At 33.4% G+C, this 17,749-nt stretch overlaps 1 pseudogene across 1 annotated transcript in view; it reads right to left on the bottom strand.

The window, feature by feature from the left end:
• Positions 1–3,962: 3,962 nt before the first annotated feature.
• Positions 3,963–17,749, bottom strand: part of LOC143232557 (mitofusin-2-like) — a 59,297-nt pseudogene continuing 45,510 nt past the window's right edge. Inside the window, exons 9-13 of the transcript XR_013017593.1 lie at positions 13,896–14,084; positions 13,302–13,457; positions 12,213–12,409; positions 11,350–11,484; positions 3,963–6,137 (exon numbers count right to left, since the gene is read on the bottom strand). The product of XR_013017593.1 is annotated as a mitofusin-2-like (transcript). The remainder of the gene's footprint in view (positions 6,138–11,349; positions 11,485–12,212; positions 12,410–13,301; positions 13,458–13,895; positions 14,085–17,749) is intronic.

The following is a 17,749-nucleotide window of genomic DNA, read 5'->3' as shown; positions in this document are numbered from 1 at the left end:
TAAGGAAGGTATTAAGCTGTTTAAAATCAGTTGAGATATTATTAATTTCTGTACTTAGGAAGGTATTAAACTGTTTAATATAACGTGGGATATTATTAATTTCTGTTTTAAGAAAGGTATTAAGCTGTTTAAGATAACGTGAGATATTATTAATTTATGTTTTAAGGAAGGTATTAAGCTGTTTAAGATAATTTGAGATATTATTAATTTCTATTGTTTGTTTCTATTGTTTCAATTGGAGATTCGGAATCCTTTACACAGAAGGACATACTCTGTATCAGTGATTTGTTATCAGTAGAATTAAAGAGGCAAAGTCCGGTTTGAGGTTTTAACTGTCAGGAACACGGAGAAAATATTTGTTTGTTTTATGAATTTCGCTCCAAGATACACGAGGGCTATCTGCGCTAGCCTTCCCTAATTTATCAGCATAACTCTAGAGGTAACTCAGCCTGTCATTACACCCTCCGCCAATTCATTGACTACTCTTTTACAAACAAATAGTGGGATTAACCGTACTTTATAACGACCGCGCGGCTGAAAAAATGATTATGTTTGGTGTGACAGTGATTCGAACCCCTGATTCTTGGATTACGAGTCGAGCGCCTTAACAGCTTGGCCATGTCGATCAAAAAGGTGGTAAAGGACTATTGGATTATCGTTGTGAAGTTAAAAACGAAATAAATACATAAATTGTATTTAAATAAAACAAAAGGGAAATGAACAGATGACTCTAGATGATGGCCAGTGGATATATACACAGTCATCAGAATGAATCAGACAAATGAGACTTCAATTTCCGACTTTTAACTCTCCCAGGACAGGAAGGAGTCTGTCTACAAACGTTAAAACTACGTTTACAATTCACCTGCTCTCTGTAACTGACCAATAATAACAAAGGTATACAACAGTCGTAAACAACCGCCTCGTATACAAGGTAAAGTTTGAGACACAATACAGCTATCCTACAGAACAGCAGGTAAATAGTTTCCGTTATCAGACTATGTTACACAAAGTAGTACCAAACGTTGAATTTGGCAAAACATAGCGATTATATTCCGAACTATAATTAGAAATTTTTTAGTTCTTTTTGTTTTTTGTTTTGCTATTTTGCGAATAACACATACACGTGATACGTTATTAAGTTATTGTTAACAACACAGCTACGCGCTGAGCTATCTGTATTTGACCCACCGCGGGTGTAGAAACCCGATTTTTAATTATTATAAGCTTCTCATTTTTACCGCTCAGCCACGGACGGCCAAAAGTATTTACATGCAATAAATAGTCTTCAAAATATTTACATAAACTCCGCAAGCACAACACATACTTTCTACTATCCTTATTAGTTCTTGATTTATGAGTTTTTTTAGTTATTTATTCTCACGTTAGAATCGAACTTGTTTAAATTCCGACACCAGATTTGTATCGCACTAGCTATTTAAAGTATATTTAAATATCATTATCTGAGGATATGGTTGATTAATAACGAAAAACTCGGCCATATCATGATATATAACGTAAAAAAACATGTAGATAAATATTAGGCCAATTGTAGCCTTTCAGATTTGGTATCGCTGTAATTATTAATGAGGTCCAACAGTTTACTGTAATTATCATCCTGATCTCAGCACTTGCACACTTTTATAAGCATCACATCTAATGTCAACATACACGTTAATACTGAGTCAGACAAAATAGTTAGTAACGATTAATGGTTAGTTTACGTTGACGAGAACTACGTTTACTAGATCAACTTATGTTCGAATTGACATAAGAGTTTCGTCAATTATTTTTATGATTTTCTCCACTAGTGAACATTATTTATGATACTTTACACGATTTGTTGGAACTGTTTTGTTTTACAATCATATTATTTGTCGTAATCACATTTTGAAGTTTTTAATGGTTTGTTTCATTGTAGTCGTTTTAGTTTTTAAGGAATTATGTTGCAACCAATTTCTTGACCTGTGCACCGCGATAAAAGTAATTGTATCTGTTCTAATAGAGCTGATATTAGTCACAACGGGATAGAAGACGAATACAGAAAAATGGAATTACAGATAATTTGATACGTCTATCTGTCAGACTGGAAGGGCCTGGCATGGCCAAGCGCGTAAGGCGTGCGACTCATAATCCGAGGGTCGCGTTTTCGCGCTCGCGTCGCGCTAAACATACTCGCCCTCCCAGCCGTGGGGGCGTATAATGTGACGGTCAATCCCACTATTCGTTGGTAAAAGAGTAGCCCAAGAATTGGCGATGGGTGGTGTTGACTAGCTGCCTTCCCTCTAGTCTTATACTGCTAAATTAGGGACGGCTAGCACAGATAGCCCTCGAGTAGATTTGTGCGAAATTCCAAAAGAAACAAACATCGGACTGGAAGATACGAAGGATTTACTAAACGATCTACAACAGGCACTGGATAAAACTGTTTCTGTCTGAATGTAATAGAATTGATTATTAGTTGAAAGATAAACCAGTTTTATAATTTGAAAACGTAAAAGTTAGAGGGACGATAAAACAATCAAACTAACATTTAAAACATTAATAAAGTTCATATGATTCTCTTACACCAGTGTTTATGTGTACTCAACGGACGAAAAAGATTGTGTATTTTTTTTATTAAAATGTAATAAGTAATTACTGTTAATAACACAATTAACCATTTCGCATACGGAAAAGTCCTTCAAATTATTCGGTATGACCATCAGTTAAATCGGGAAAAATGTGTGAAAAACTGCAATAAATATCAACCTGATCAGGAAAAATGTGTGAACTCTTAATGCATAACATTACGGATTTAGTTATTTAAGGATTGTATTACTTATTACTTGTTGCAGAATTTAAGACTGTCTCAAGTACGTCTTTATTATAAACTTTGATTATATTAGTACACAAATGTTATAGAATAGCCAGTTTTAATTAAGTACGTGTATATTAGTTCAGCAGACAACAGAAATTACTTTCAGTCCTGTGTGCATCTTTACAGTATAATTGGAAATAAATTTGATATTTTAATCAAACGATTGATTGTCCTGTCCAAAACAAATAATAAACTTTTGTTAAATGCAAGTCGATTTGGTTTGTTTGTTTTGAATTTCGCGCAACGCTACACGAGGGCTATCTGCGCTAGCCGTCCTTAATTTAGCAGTGTAAGTCTAGAGGGAAGACAATTAGCTAGTCATCACCAGCCAGTGCAAACTCTTGGGTTACTCTTTTACCAACGAATAGTGGGACTGACCGTTACATTATAATGCCCCCACGGCTGAAAGGGCCAGCATGTTTGGTGTGACGGGGATTCGAACCCGCGACCCTCAGATTACGACTCGAGTGCCTTAACCCACCTGGCCATGCTGGGCCAAATACAAGTCAAACATAAGTGTTATATTTAAAGTTAACTACTTATCTTACAATGGTAGTAAATGTTTCAGGTTGAGGAACTCTTTGGTGTACATTCTAGGCTGGTTACTGCAAAAGAATGGGAGGGCGTGCACTTTGCAAGTGCCTTTATTATTATAAACATAATTTAGAATATTACACAACTTATGTAAAAACATTCAGTCGTTCTATGGTACATCTTTTAGTGTTTTAGTCTTTGAAAGTAAATTAAAGTTAACTTTTTGTGTTTGAATAACATGTATCATTACAAACGTGATTTTTTTCTATTCACAATTGCTTTGAAAAAGAGTAAATTATTAAATATAAATAACACCAAGGAAGTAACTTATTCTTTATATAAGGAATACAAATCAGATCTTTCCTGAAGGTTTATCTAATAATTGTGGGTAAAGTTACATTTAAAATGTTCACTACTCTGTGGAAATACATATAAAAATTAACTGCTTTCTATATTCGCTTATTTTCTTCAATTAATTTGTACAATAATGCAGACGTGAAATGTGCAGTATGTGCAGTAAACTCGTACATTTGAATTTAGCGTACGAAAAAAAGACTTGAAACCTATATATTTTGTGAACTAGTCAAAGTTTATTTTATATTCTTCAAATCTTTTATTTAATAAATCTTACAAACATTACTTATAAAGAAAGCAGCAGCAATGGCATTGTTGTATCTTATCCATTTCTTAAGAACTAAATTACAACAAATACCTTTATCCTGTTACAAGTTAAAAATACATCTAGATATTTACCAGAAATGGTTTGTATGTTCTTTCCAATTAAATAACGTCTCTCTTTCAATGCACCAAATATTTCTACATGCTTATGGAAAGTAACTGTTGAATGTGAACCATAAATTTTTCAAGAAACATTTTAATACTTATAAAAAAAATGAGCAGTTAAAAAAACAGACATGCAGTGTATTTTTCAAATCAGAAATTTGCTGAAATTATAATTTTTTTAACAGGCAACTAGTATGTGACAAATTAATTCAAATATTCAACCATAAAACTACGTATCTTTTTTCTGTGAGACATCAAATATTTAAGATGCTGATTTTCAATTTATTCATCTACATTTTATAAGTTAAAAGCTGTAACACTGATGTGTTAAACCTAAGACAGAGGTGAAGGCACTTCCACATAAACATGGTACACAGTACCCTCCTGAGATATTGTAAAAAATCTTACAATCTGTCCAGTATTACAAAGGTTATCTTTGAGAAGCACTAGTAATTCTTTCTTATATTATTGAATCACTAACGTATTCACCCATGATTTAAATAAAATAATTTTCAATCAGTTAATCAACAATTTACACAAGAAATTTCATTAAACATCACTATCTGTTTCAGTGAAAAACACAGAAACAATGCTGGAAGAACTGATTTATCTTTAGTAAAATCCATTGGTAATGTGGGGCACACAATAATCAACGGTTTAAATATGAGCACTTTCTTTAAAGATACTTTTCCTATAAAATCCTGTTATCGTGAAGCTTATGATCTTCTGTTGTTACAACAGCATATAAAAGATAAACATGTTTCAGTTACTGATTCAAAATTAGTTTTGAATTTCAGTTACTTCAATAGTGAACTAAACATGAGACATTATTTGAAAAATTCTGAAGCAATGGTCTTGCACAGACTTACAAATAAACCTCAACTTTCATCAGAACATGCTTCTGTCACCTTCTTAATTACAAGTTAAATGCACAAGAGAAAATAAACAAGCCTAAATATCTGAAAAGTGCAGAAGACCACCAGGTGTATATGTATGTATGTATACACAGATATTTCCCAAACAATAAAACGTAGGTCACAGAAACTCAAAAAATATAATGTTTCTAGAATTACACATTTCCATATGGAATAGTTTATTAAAGCTCTGTATAATAACAGTTTTGGCTTACACACAGATTCTATACACTTTTTAAAATACTATATTTAAACATTTTCACATTATCAGCATTGAGTTACATTATTTGAAAACAGTTATTCAATCGCAATTTTCATCTCATGTAAATATACTTCTGTACTGCTTTGCTTAAACCTTTCATTATAAGATGCTCTGAGCAGATAAAAATTATAGACCTCAAAGTTAAACAACAACAACAGTTTCTACTCATCTTAACAAAATTTAAATCAATTATTAAACTACTTTCAGATATTCCACAAGAGTAACTTAAATTGCATCTCCAAAAGAATAGCCTAATACAAACACCTACTTAATACAAGATAAACAATCAGTCAACTGTCTTTTACTTATAACATATATCAAAATGTAAATAACAACAAGTAATCAAGATCAGGCTACAAATTCATTTATTATTTCTTACTGTTTATCAATTACTTTGCAAAATGTTAAGAATAAGCAGATGACGGAGCATAAAAAATATCTTATTTATGTATTTTAATTTGTATTATTTTTATAAATACTTGCATTTTATTGCAGTATTCACATCAACAAATATTTTGAGCACATTCATCATCAGTGACTCATACAAATAATTTCTGTGCTAGAGTATAAAGTTTTTTCTACAAAAACAGTTTTTCTAAAACTATCTGATTACATCAACACTCCTGAATCAATGACTGGTGGATCTAAAACTTACATAATCAACACAGTTACACCAAATATAGAGTTGCCATTAGTTAATAACTTGAACAATTTTCACTGGTCACACTGAAGGTACTGTTGGCTAAAAGTCTCAAGTTTACTCATCAAGTAACCAGCCTTATTTCTACAGAAAGAACAAAAAGAAAAATATACCAACAACCAAAAATAAGTTCATTTATATAATCACATTCCAATAAACGAAAATAAAAAAGTTGCACAAATCAAAAGGATCCCCAAAGTACAGGCTATAATGTGGGATATAAAATGTACTTAAGGTTTAGGAGGTAACTGTGGAAATAGGACCCACATTGCAGTGGGTATACACCCCCTGTCAGTTTTAACCTCCATTTGCTAGTCATTTGAAGAAGTTCATAAATAATAATAATCAAAATTAAATAACAAAATAATTAAAAGAAATAGAAATTAGGAGAGTGAAATGTGGGTACTTAAGCCCACTATGTCTCACCCCTATAACACTCTTCACTGCTTGCAGACAGTTGTGGAAAGGTGATTGTTTTCCAAAGTAAAGCAAAGGAAAATGAAAAGAGTAACAATAACAAGACACTACCACCTAGGGGTAAGTAAGATAATTACATGGAATACTAACTTCAGCAGGTACTGATGTAATGTATGAACTCTTCTTTAAATAACTTGGAAGTGTTTCACAACGAACTAGTTCAATTGTGAAAAATTAAGAAATGTCCAGTAAAACAATTTTTTTACTTGAAAATTCATGATTTATTACTGTGTCGACAATAATATTTTCATGTTTAAATGATACACGTCTTCCTTGAAGACTGCCTAGCATGTTAGCTATTAATGTTAAATCACAAGTCTTTAGTATGCCAAACTTTGAAAATCATCCAACTGAAATGTATTTGTTTGGTAGTATTAAAGTTGTAATTAACAAATTAATAAGCTGATACACATAAAGGTTAACATACATAATAACTGTATAAATAATAATTTACAAGTGCAATAATCACAACGGTACTGCTCCACTGTTATATGATAAATATCACCAGTACTTTACAGATATATCTCGAACTCAGTTGTTGGTTGGTTGATTTAGTGCTTTATGGCACAAAGTAGCTAGGCTATCTGTGCCAAACATCCGGTAAAAAGTTAAAAGGAAATTAAGGTAAAACAAAACAAAGTTAAAAACATAAATAGTATAAAACCAATGTGTACATCTAGTCTACAATGTTAAGAGAAAAACTACAGCAATTCAACTTGTGAAGGCCTTTCTGTAGCGTAACTAATTATCATAACTCGCCAGGAAGACTAACAAGTAAGTACAAAAACCACAATCAGTCACCTGAAGTTGGCCTTACCAGTCCTGGTTCCGAGTTACTTGACGTTATGACTATTTTCAAAAAGGAAAGTAATAAAAAGGTTTTAAAAGACGTGTAGCAAAATTACAATAATAACTCGCCAGGATGACTAATGGGTAGTTAAAACAGCAGCGTTAGTCACTTGAAGTTGGCATTTCCAATCCTGGTTTCGCGTTATTTAATGTTATGGTCGGTTTCTAATTTTAAATCGAACTAGATGAACTGTGATTTTTAAAAGGGCGCCATATTAAAAAGTTGTAACGTATAAATTAAAAACTTAAATGGCATTAAAAAGATTAATGGTCTTTAAAAAACTAAAAGCATTATCACGTTGGACAGTGTCACCATCACCAATAACACTGCCTAACGTTATGGACAAACCTCGGGACAGAACATGTTTTAAATGGTGCCATCATTGAGAGTCGTAATGATGACAAGAAAGTAAAATGTGGCTTATCGTGATCTGAGTTTTACACAAACTACACACTGGTGCATCAGTTCCAGATAAAAGAAAATGATGAGTTAAAAAACTGTGACCAATGCATAGTCTAGTTAGAACAACTTCCTCTTTCCAATCCTTACAGAAGCAAGATGGCCAAAGTCCAATATAGGGTTTTATTTGGAAAAGTTTGTTTTCGTGTTGTTCACTCCAAGTCGACTGCCAGCTGGCATGGAGCCGAGTCTTGTGGACAGGACCACAGTCCATGTATGGGACAGGCACAGCTGTGATAGTGCCAGAGCAGACAGACTTAGCTGCAGTGTCGGTGAGCTCATTCCTGCGAATACCAACGTGGCCCGGTATCCAGAAAAGCTGTATAGAAGTAGATGTTGAAGAGAAATGGGCCAGTCAGTTTTGAATATCGGCGAGAACAAGATGTGAACCAATGTGAAGCGATTCCAGGTCCAGTAGAAAACTAAGCGAGTTAGTATAAATAGTGCAGTTTGAGTATTGCTTAGCTTCTTTGTGATCCAGGGCAAGAGAAATGGCATACAGTTCAGCAGTGAACACAGAAGCTGTAGAGGGGATTCTGCATGCAACCATCGAGCCACAACAAACCATGGCAGAGCCCACAGAGTCACTTGATTTTGAACCATCTAAATAAAAAAGAATGAAAGGATGGTCCAAAAGATGTTCAGCTAATAGCAGACAGTATTTCCAATCAGGAGTGTCTACTTTTCTCAGATGGCTTAAAGATATGTTACAATTGGGAACTGTAAGAAGCCATGATGGGATGGGTTGACCAATGAATACAGCAATGTCATCCACGGACAGACCCAATTCATCCACATGCACCTGGACAAGAAGGCTGAAAGGAACAATGGCAGACTGTCTGGTCTGATAAAGCATGTCCCATCAAGGAAGGAAAACATAACCCTAGGTGGGATACTTTGGTAAGGAATGAAATTTCGAAGCATATAGTAAAGACAGTTGCAAACAGCGGAGGTGCAAAGAAGATTCATGAAACTATGTATGAGCTCTGAACTGGGGAAGTGCAGAAATCCCCAGTGCAGAGGCGAAGTCTTTGATGATGAATAGGGTCTACCATCTTTAAGACTGATGGTCTAGCAGAGCCATAGACCAGTGATCCATAGTCGAATTTCGATCGAATAAGAGCACAATACATCTTTAGCACAGAACGTCAAACCGCTCCCCAGATGGTGGAAGAGAGGACACGGAGAATGTTCAGTGCTCTTGTAGATTTGACCTGTAGCTGCTTGATGTGTGGTATAAAGGTCAGCTTATTGTAAAAGATAAGCCCCAAGAACTCAATCTCAGGGATCATAGGCAGTACAACTTGGAGTTCAGGATCAGGGTGAATACCCTATTGTCAGCAAAAGTGCACAAAAAAAGTTTTAGAGAGAGAGAAGTTAAAGCCGTTCTGTGGTCCACTTCAGTAAACAATTGGGGGCAGTCTGTAGCTGCCGCTCAATATAACTCATGTTCGAAGACTGACATGAGATGTGAAAGGGGCCGCTGGAAAGCAATGCGGTTTGAGGGTGTGGGATATCTTCGGAATGTATCCCAGGCCCGTTTTTGAGCCTTATGTGCCATGTGGAAGGCAGGATTCCACCATGGACGAGGATATAGTGGAAAACGTGGTCAAGGTTTTAGGAATGCATTGAGCAGCTGCTTGTATAATAGTCAGTTACTGCTGCCACACAGTCGTCTATTAATGGCTTACAGACGATGGCAGGATCAAGTTCTGTGACAGCAGTGAAAGAGGGCCAGTTTGCCTGATCCAGCTTCCACTGGGGCATGCAGGTCTGGTAGAATTGACTACAGCCAGTCTCTCTCAAGAGTATAGGAAAATGATCACTGCCTCATGGATTACTGTCAACCCTCTATGAAAAATGGGAAAACAATGAAGGGGAGCAAATTGAGAGATCAATAGCAGTAAAGGACTAACAAGGTGCATGGAAATAAGTAGGAGAGCCAGTATTGAAAAGAGAAAGGTTGTGATCAGAGAGCATTTGCTTTACAGAGCAACCCCTTCTATCAATATCAGCACTTCCCCAGAGGGGATGATGTCCATTAAAGTCCCACAGGATGAAAAAGGGATACGGGAACTGTTCAATGAGAGTATCAAGGTCTGGATTGATCATATGTCTCCCCAGGTGACAGATAGAGAGAACAAACAGTGATGATATGACCCAAGGAAACATGAATGGCTGCAGCCTCCAAGGGTGTGTCAAGTGGCAAAGACAGGGTAAGCACATGCTGATTTTTATACAGAAAACTGCCAAAAGGTTTCAGAAATGTTTCCTGTAAGGAAAGACAAACAGGATGGTAGAAAGCAATCAGTGTTTTGATGTCATCCAAATTAGAACGTAAACCACGACAGCTCCATTGTATCAGGGTGGCCATATTTATTTACGTGTAGGCAAATTGGGTGGAAAATCCTTCTGTTTATGATCACGTCTTTTTTCCTGTCTGTCCTTAGTCATCCTCCATGATCCTTCCCTGGGTCGATTGTGCAGGTTTTTGCTGTTGGAAGGAAATTCCAGAGACTGAAAATGTGAATGAATGATTGTTTTGCATCTTGGGGTGGAAGATGGAAGGTGGAAATGCCTGTACCTTGAACCAAAGAATGCGGATCTTGGGGTTTGGTGGAATGTATTTTGGGAATAGAGATGGGTGTTGAAGTTGATTCATCAACTTTTTTAACCATGGAGGTCAAACGACTTTCATTTGTTTGGAGAACAACTCTTTAGGAAGCACAGAGAGATCTGTCTGCACTCCCACAGTAGTTGTGGTACGAAGTGCAGCAGCATATGTCCGAGATGACGTGGTGGACACCAATTTTCAAGCCTCAGGATAGGTAATGTTATGAATTGTTTTCAAATGCAACACCTCTTTTTCTTCCAACCATTTCGGGCAATGACAAAAGTAGGAAAGGTGAGAGCCATTGCAATTAATGTAATGAGGGTCTGTTTCACACTTGTAGGCACCATGGTCCTTGCCAGTGCAACGAGCACACGTAAAATACTGGAAAATATATAGCTCAGTTTTCTCACAAGGGCAGAAACTGTATCGTTTATCTAATTAACACTTCTTTAGACTTTTAAATGAAAAACTGACAAGTGTACAAACAAAGATTAAATCAAAATGAAAACAGTCAGTATGTTGAAACTAATTTTATAATGCAACATCAGCATCTATAAAGTTATTTCACATGAAATAGCTGACTTTTCCTTAGTTGAAGAGTGACTGCAATTAGGGTAAGTTGGACACAGTACTTTGACGAGAGTGCTGTGCTTTTCATTTGTTTGTCATGCCAAGTTGTACTGTAATTGTGTTTGTGTTTCTTTGGAACGCTATACAAGATGATGTTTAAGAGAATTGAAACTATGTTTTCATATGAGTTCAAATTGGAAAAAAATGTAGACAAGGCTGCTGAAAACATCAATTTGGTTACTTAAATTTAATAAAAAAATTATTAATATGTTCATTTAAGATGTGAAAGTTTATCAACACTGAAGCACTTCTTTAAATATCTTTACCTCAGAATCCTCGACATGGTTAAACATTCGTCCAGCTTCTCTACTTCTGTGTCAAGTGTTCTGATTTCTCCCTGCATTTCATTGATCACCTCAACAACAAGCTGACAATGTCGAGCAAAGGTACTGCTCAGTTCCCTGTAACCAAAAATTTCTTTCTGCAAGCTACTCAGTAAACCTGAAAGCAGACCTTCTGAAATTTCTGTTGTATTATGATAATTCAAAAGTATCATTACAAAAAAAAAAAAAAAAAAAAAATATTTCATTGACATTAAAAGTGCTGGGATTCTTTTTCTAGTAATATATTTTTTTACATTACAATATATCTATAGCCCTTAATGCAGATACAATATTCTTCTTTTACCAGTTGTTTATCTTAACAAAATGTTTGTCATTTATACTGAGAAAGTTTACAAAACACAAGTAATGATTCTGACACAATACAAAACCTTAGTTAAAAGTGAGTCACAAATATCAAATACAAAACAAATGAATGTATTGTTCCAGTTGAAAGTTTATATTTTGTTATTGCAATTGTATTAACACAAGTACTCTTGAGAAACAAAACACTTTTATCAAAAAATAATGAAACAGAATATCAACTTGCCACCTATACTTTTTTCAGAAATAACTATCTTAAACGCTATTGTGAAAATTTCTTAGACAATATATTCTTTCTGAAATTCAACTGCTTTTCCAATATTTCTAGGCAAGATAAAGGACATAATATTTTGTATTAGACATTAAAACATTAAAATAGTAAACAATTTTGAAATTAATGTTCTTCCATTACATAGATGCAAATTCTGAAGATGTGAATTTATATCCAATTTATTTGTCTTATGGACAAAAGAAGTTGCTCTTACTGTTGAACTTGGTGACAGCAGTTGGCACTAGTCAAGTCAACTATTAAGTTCAGCTTACGGGTAGCATGGTTGACATATTGTTTCTTGAAAGCACGTTCTTTAGCCTTGTTTGTCCATGTTAGCCACTCATATGCATATAATAACCCATAAATACCCGCTGTCAGTACTATGATCTTCCAGCCAACTGTACAAACTAACTACAAAGAGTGAAGACATTGATAAGAAAAACAGCTAGAAGCTTTATTGCTACATTTCAGCCAAACCTTTTTTCTCCACTACAGATTTGGTGTAGAAATCCATGATGACGAGACATGTTCAGTTTACAAGAATGTTTGTTTTGTAAAAGCATGCCTACATTTTGATATCAAACAAGAGCATAAAAAATTAAAAATATTTTATAATTTCCAGAAATTCATAATATTAGTACACATACAGAACTGTGTAAAATAAGTGTGAAGATCTAAAAATGTTGGTTATAATTTATCATCTTTGCTTACTGAAAACTGATTTGTTTTGAAATTTCAACACTAGTACTAAAAATAAAATGAAGAGTCTGATGCACTTCTTTTACATAATTATATTGTACCTAATTGACATACCATAAATTTTTTTGAATGTCCTAGTTACTAGTTCGAAAGGATTGACACAATGCAATGTTGCACACTAAGATCCATTGTGAATAATTTTTTAGACAGCTAGAGATGAAGCATTACACATAGACACATTAGGATTTCGCATATCTCCTAAAGATTAATTTTGGTGGTTAATGTAACATACTTTAGCTGTATATTAAAGTGAATTAATAATTAAAACCTCTCACAGTTTTCAGCAACAATGGTTAGTCATAAGGTGAAGTTCTAGAGAAAAAATATTATGCTGTGATTTAAATAGTTTATAGTGGTCATTTTTCTTTGTCTTTTGTTATAATTTGTAATTTATCACAACCAAGTGTAAGTGTCAATGAGTCAAACTTATATGCTAATGTCCACAGAATCTAACTACATGTATGTGGTTAAGGTAGTAAAGGTTTTAAAAATTTAATTGGACTAACATGTCTTGACATCATGAAAACATAGTACAAAAACTTACAAATCCTCCTACAACAAGAGTACCCACAGCTGTCTGTGAAGTTGGTGACAGAAGTGCTATTTGTTGGACTATTGACAAATAGTCTGATGAGGGCTGAAAAAACTGTTTCACTTCAGTACTAGGTGACTGGTGAGTGATGCCAATGGGGCGAGGTATCTAAGAAGAGAAAACCAACAATCTAATATAATTCTCCTTGGAATAGTTTTTGAATGAGACAGGCAAACCAAGTTTGTGTGTGTTTGAGTAATTACAACTTTTTGATGAAACAGGTAAACTAACAAATACTTACAACCACTGGTAAAATGGCTTCTTGACTGAAACAGTCCAATACTTTGAAAAAACAAAATATTACACCTCACATACTGTGTAGTGTTTAAAACTTCAAATTAATATACAAAATAATACAATTAAATGGTTAAACATGTTCAGCCATAAATACAAGAGCCCAAAATTTAGAATAATTAAAATACACACAACGCAAATAGCTGAGAATAGTCATGTACTCCAACATGATATAAATATTCAAGTACTTTACACTTATAAGCTCCTAAAATTTATACAACAGCAGAGCTATCAATACTAACAATCTCTTACTTGTTTAGTGTTCCTTGGGCCAAGAAAACGTTTTATTAATGACACAAGTCCCAGGGAGAATTGAAACTCCAAACATTCTTGGAAGTCAGAGCATAGACTGTCACAATTTAATCGATAAAGAACTTCAAAGTTGTGACGAGGCATTATATTGGTCATCTGTTGCCTGAGGTAACAAAGAAGACACCCTTGCTGGGGAAAAATACAAAATATTGTTTAATTCCATAAGGAAAAATTTATAAAAGCAACTATAACATAATCTAATGCTGAAAACAAGCAAAATGGTACAAAACATTAGAAAATAAAACTCATACAGAGATTTATGTCTTACCTTTTCAAACTACTTTGATAAGTTACACCCATGTAACAATAGATAAACACTAATAGTCACCAAAAAATAAAACTTAAATAAATATTAATTTTTATTGATATTATAAAAATTTTCCATTTGATTTCTTAAAAGCAATACAAATAATACTTCACTAGTAAAATATAAATGAAATAATCCAAGACAGTAGAAAACTACGTGCTAAGTACAAAAATTGTTGGTCTTAAAAAACTTTATAAAGACCAATAACCTAAAATGAACTTTACGTCTTCCAAAAGAATAAACTATGCAAATAATAAAAATTTAAAAGTAAAAAATGGTTAAAGTTCTTAAATAAATAAATAATTAGAAATAAAATAGATAAAAATGGTTCAAAATTATAATTTTAAATGAAAAAAGTCTCATGATTCACATACACTTTTGGAATAAGTACAATAGATGAAAAGATTATAGATATTAAGTGAATCTCACTTAACAACTGATATCACTAATTTCTTTGAATAAATTAACAAAAAATGCCATCTCTATTTTTATGCAATGTTTACAAACTGACCAGGAAATGTTCACAGAGTGTATCTATTTAACCTTAAAATTGTACTTTAATGTGTGTAGCTTTTCCAAATAAATTTGCCTTTAAGTTAACTGTTGTGAAAATTGTCTTTTTAGTGAAATAACTGCTTCCTTATGTAAAGTAGTAGGTTACTATTATTCATATTCTTGCATTTTCCTGAACTATAATACTGCTGCTAGCACAAGTGTGAAAAGGTTTATGTTGTACCTGTTTATTTCACTGTCTGTTTTTTCAGCTGTGCCCAAACCACTTTAGGGCTACCTGTGGTAGCCATCCCTAATTTTGAAGTGAAAGACCAGACAGAAAAGCAGCTAGGTAACATCGTCTACCAATTCTTCATTAATAAATGTCAAAAGTGATTGTCATATTATAATGATCCCACAGTAGAAAAGAGCAAGCACATTCAGATACAGAATTTGATCCTGTGGCCCAAAGGGTGCGATTAAAGTGCCTGAGTTTTACATCAGACAGTAATAGATGTTGAGGTGCATGTTGTATGATACACAATGATACACTTCAACAACAAGTAAGCTCTGCAAAAAATAAGTCACCATCTTTCTTCTGTAACTTTCTTAAATACAAAATTGACATTCTAAGGCAAAACTTGTGATAATGTGGTGCTTTTATAATAAACTTTTACTACGTGAAAAACAACTTACATTAGGATGTGTACATTCCTTCCATTTTTCTCTAAACAATAGAACAAACTGTACAAAAACTCAAAACACTAAGTTCAGGTACACAGTTTCACATAATTCTGGTTCACCTTTTCTTCCTGCTTAATCAGCAACAATGACCAATTATAGTGTGTTTAGCTTGTATGCATTTTACTGTTAACTATTTGTGAGAAAAAAAAAAGATTGTACTGTTTACAGAAGTGTGTGTGTGTGTGTGTGTGTGTGTGTATAAAAACACGAACATGCGAGGATTTTTATGCTAAGGGGCATTCTTAACTAAATTAGTTACTAATGCAAGAAAAGTGTGAACTGTACAAAGTAAAGTATGCATGAAACAACAAACACAAGTACCATGAAAGATTATACTTAATTTTATTAAACATGTAGTCTTAACAAACACAATTAACAAGATATGGTTTTAAAATAAACGTTTTATTCTCAATTATATGTTGTGTTTAACTTGTAAAAAACTGCTAGTCAAAATGAAGTTAAGAAAGATTTAACAAAGTCACAAGTAATTGCCAACTCTTGATAGTATATATTCTTAAAGGATCTTTCAAATAGCAATATAGTTTTATTTAGTTTAGATGAGATGGTAAAAATGATTAAAATATTCCATACATTAAAAACATATGATTTTTACTTTTGTTTATATATTAAAATGTAGAGGAATTAAACTGGTAATTTCCTACACAGCAGAATTTATAGAATATATTTTGTGATCAGGCATTACTATTTCAATTATTTATTTGATTTACAAAAAACTTATTTTAGTAAGTTGGAATCATGGATTTAGCTGCAAGATTTGCTGAAATAATAAAACATTCACATATTTCATCACTGATTTGTTTCTTTATATGCGTGATAACTTCCTTTTCAAAACCCACAATCTTTGAAACCTAGCCTTAGGTTTATGTGTTGCTTATTTCAAAACTTTTTACTTCAAAACCAATGTGACATCTTAACTTTATGGCTACAGGGCTGAACCCATTTGGTTACTTCAGTACCTCTTGGCTTTTTTTAATATATCTTGAAAACAAAATGGGAAATTTTGTCCAAGATTATAAGTATTTTGTACAAAATGAATGAGACTGTTTTAATTAAAAACTTGTTTTTCTCTATTTTAGTTACTTGTACCTAAATTCTAAAAATTTTAGGTACTGTCACCAATGTGTGAATAAAACAAATATTAAAATACAAAAAAATGTAAATACGTTTCAATTTGTGGTCGAATAATCTTAATAAATGTTATTTTGATTATATTCTTAATAATGAGTTTACTTTTTATGGTTTTTTTTACCCCTTTTCTGTCCTTTAAGATTATTACTTATTGCATTGGCCAAGCGCGTAAGGCGTGCGACTCGTAATCCGAGTCATCACCACCCACTACCAGCTCTTGGGCTACTCTTTTACCAACAAATAGTGGGATTGACTGTTACAATTTAATGCTCCCACAGCTGAAAAGGCAAGAATGTTTGGTGTGACGGGGATTCAAACCCACAACCTTTGGATTATGAGTCGAGTATCTTAAGCAATACTTGGCCTGGCAGATATTTTAAAATGTGATTTTTCTATTGTTTACAAATATTTAGCTCAACTTAGTATAATTAGATGAAAAATTAACATTCTATACACAGAAAGTGAACATGCATCTATCAAGAGTTCCAAGTAATTTTTCTCGAAACATAACCTACGGACTTGAAAGAAGAATGTGAAAACGAAGAAATTAACATATAATTTATTTATACCTGGAAGGTTAGAGTACATCAAGAAGTATTCAAATTACAAAGTTAAAAAATTCTGTAAAAGTTTGCAGTTATTTGTAGATTAAGAATTTCTCTTTAAGGTTTCTTTTTAAAATAGAGGAATTAAAGCTTAAATAATACAATACTTTGAAATACAATGTAAATGTTGATGCTAATTTCCCTGGCATTCATTGATCGTAAGATTGGTTAATTGAATTGTGAATGTAAAAAAATGAAATTTTAAGAGGTGCGTGGAATTGTTCTTGTCAGTGGCAATTACATAGTTATTACAGATCTTCACTAAAGCTGAGCATGACACTGACATTCATTTGTGTTTCTTGCTGTCATAGCACAACACTGTTACATCAGCACCACTGATATACTTGATTGCCAAATAGTAAATTGGGTTTTTGTCACACCAAACAACTGCAGCTATCTTACCATTGTACAACAATGAATAAGAACCACAGTCAATTTTCCTTTTGATAACTTCCTTAGAAAATTTCTTCCCATTAATCAAAGACGTACCACACAAT

This window comes from Tachypleus tridentatus, chromosome 1 (assembly GCF_004210375.1).
Source record: "Tachypleus tridentatus isolate NWPU-2018 chromosome 1, ASM421037v1, whole genome shotgun sequence".
In the NCBI taxonomy this organism is placed as follows: Eukaryota; Metazoa; Arthropoda; class Merostomata; order Xiphosura; family Limulidae; genus Tachypleus; species Tachypleus tridentatus.
This window is presented reverse-complemented; position numbering and strand designations above follow the sequence as displayed.